This window comes from Triticum urartu, chromosome 5A, assembly GCF_056163025.1.
Source record: "Triticum urartu cultivar PI428250 chromosome 5A, HENAU_Tu73, whole genome shotgun sequence".
NCBI classification, from domain to species: domain Eukaryota; kingdom Viridiplantae; phylum Streptophyta; class Magnoliopsida; order Poales; family Poaceae; genus Triticum; species Triticum urartu.
In genome coordinates this window covers 520,296,833-520,299,828 of record NC_141877.1, presented here as the reverse complement: position 1 = coordinate 520,299,828, position 2,996 = coordinate 520,296,833, and positions in this window count along the sequence as shown.

Below are 2,996 nucleotides of genomic sequence, written 5' to 3'. Positions count from 1 at the left end.
CCCCGCAAGGCTAACCTTTCTTGAACTGTCTTGGAAGTGGTCTCGGTTCAGTATTATTTTGTTACGCTGCAATGGTGCCCAGTTTTTGTAATCTGCTTCTTCGTTGCGCTTTATGATCACTGGTGGCAAACTTTGATGCCCAATGGATGTAATATACCTTAAATCCTTTATTGTGTATTGTAGGTTTATTCTTAGTTGCTATGCCGTAATTTCTTTATTGTATAGAGTAGGTTTGTTCTTAATTCCTACTAGTTACGCAGCAACCCGAAATGAACCCCGGCCCATGATTGTGCGAATCAAATCACGGGCTTTTAATAGGCCAAAATTGTCTAGGTCCTTGTTTGGCCCAATCAGATATCGGCTGCGAGTAGGCCGGATGCAAACCGGGCCATAGTTAGGCCCAACTATATGACTGGCTTTTAACGGGTTGAATTTAATATAGGGCCGAAATGTTAAACGGGCCCTTAACAGGCCAAAACTAATATCAGGCCGAATTAATAAGTGGGCCTTTAGCAAGTGGGCCCAGAAGCATAGTGTCCAGTTGACGGGCCGATTCTGATATGGGCCATAATTGAGCCCAAAGCCTCTTAAAGGACCGGACCTGATCTGGGCCGTAATTTGGCCCAGAACTTGGTAGGCTTTTAACGGGCCGAATCTCATATGGGCCACTATTAGGCCCAGAGCGTGGCAGGCCATTAATGGACCAGATCAAATATGGGCCGGTATTTGGCCCAAAACATGGCAGCCAGTTAATGGGCCGGCCTACTAGGGTCCTCAAAATCTTGTGGGCCTACAGCTGGGCCGGCCCATTAATGTCGGCGAAATCTCATGGGCCTTTAGCTGGGGCTGCCCATTATGACCCGCAAGAATCTTGTGGGCCTTTACCTGGGCCGGCCCATTATAGCATAAAAAAATCTCGTGGGCCTTTACCTGGGCCGGCCCATTATGGCCCGCAAAATCTTGTGGGCCTTTAGCTAGGCCAGCCCATTATGGTCCGCAAAATTTCGTGGGCCTTTAGCTGGGCTGGCCCATTATGGTCCGCAAAATATTGTGGGCCTCTAGTTGGGCCGGCCCATTTAAACTTGTTGGGTCGTGCCACGTGTCGACGTATCATAGGCGCCTTCTATCCAGTGAGTGGATGACATCTGTCCCGACGATGAGCCGACACGTGTTTCCTCTAGCCAATGATGATTTTACACGTGGAAAATCCCCATTGTTCGGGGCTGTTAACGGGTTATCGGATCCAAAACCCGACCCGATAGCTTAACGGCGTTCCGTTACGGTGGATGCCACGTGTCGGTCACCCTTGACGAAAGCACTTCTGTGACGCGCGATTTATCGTCATGGAAGTGGACACTTCCGTGATGATAATTTTGGTAATGTCATGGAACACTTCTACGACAGCACAGGTATGACTATCTTGATTCTGTCATAAATTTGTCATGGATGTACATGCATGACAAAAAAAGCGACCTACTGTGACAAACACGTATCATCACGGAAGTGTATTTTTTTTATAGTGCAACCGCCCTACCTGTAAGCCCTGTTCATACACCGTGGGCGCCAACCATGGGCGCCAACCACCCTCTCCTCGCCCGAAATCGCTCTGGGCAAATATTGGCGAGATGCGAGATTACCGTCGTATCCCCAATCGACGAGACGTCCAAATTTTAAATGGGGGCTAAGTTCGTAACTTTCCCATATTTCAGACAGGCGCGTCCCAGAAACAGGGTTCCCCGTACCTCTCCCTCCATTTTCCCATTCATACACCATCCGCGCTAGAACACCATCCCCACACCAGCCTCCGTCCGCCACCCCATCCATCGCCGCCGTCCTCCACCACATCCATCACCGCCGTCCTCCACCACATCCATCGCCACCGTCCTCCACCATGCCGGAGTGTCTACCAAGACCACGTCGTCCACTGCTTGAGATGGGCGTTTCTCATCCACGGCGACAGCCCAAGAGCCTTGCATCATGTCCTCTCGCTTCATCGGCGCCGTCGTCCTCTTTGTCGGGGCCGCTCACACGACCTTCTCTTCCACAGCAAGGGGACTTATCCCCCGATGCACCCGTCTATCATCGCAGATCTGCTTCAACGCCACCGACAGCCATCGCACCCCCGATGCCTACACGGCACGGCAAGAGAGGTGGTACTTCATATCTCCTCAACTTTTTGATCTCAACCAGAAAACAGATCTTAACTTGGTTACTCTACTTTATTTTCAGCTCTTAGAATTTAGTTCTTAGTTCGAAGCAAACAATGGCTGCTAAATATTATTTCTCTGGTTTCCCCCTTTTATGATCACTATATGATCAGAATACGTACTTCGTGCCATAGTAGCATTGCTCGAAGCATCAAGCTAAACAAGCTTAGTTGTTCAAATACGAATCTGATATTATTAAAATAGATTCGTTTAATTGGTCAGCTAAATATTCCTAAATTAGTTTTGAAAATGCATGTTCGTCGCTCGGGTGTGTACCTCTATAGGGTGCCCACGGTGGGCCGGCCCACCCTGGGATTTTGGGTCGTCCCAGGCCCCGATTCCCCTCCGTTCTGCTGCGCGCTTCCAATCTCTACTTGCCCCCCAGCCGTCTGCCTCGCCGGCGACTTGCCGTCCCCGGACGACATGACTCTAGGAGGAGACGCCGGACTAACAGGAGGTCAGGAGCCGCTCGCCCAACAACGTCACCGCTGCCCGGGGCGCGCCGTCGTGCCTACCTTCCCAGTCCGTTCAAGGCTCAGGCGTGCAACACCCACTAAGCCAACCCGATTTATCCTGAGATCAGTTCTCAACACTCAGCAGCCGCTCCTCATCACCCATTTTCTAATTGATTCATTACTCATTACGCGGGACTGTCATTAGGTTTTGTTGTGTGCTCAGTGCTACTGACACTTAATGGTTCAGATGTATTTCGATAATCTTTAGTACCTGTAAAGTTCACAGGGTTTTCAAAATTCTGGCCCTAGGAACAAACACTAGTCATTTTGGATT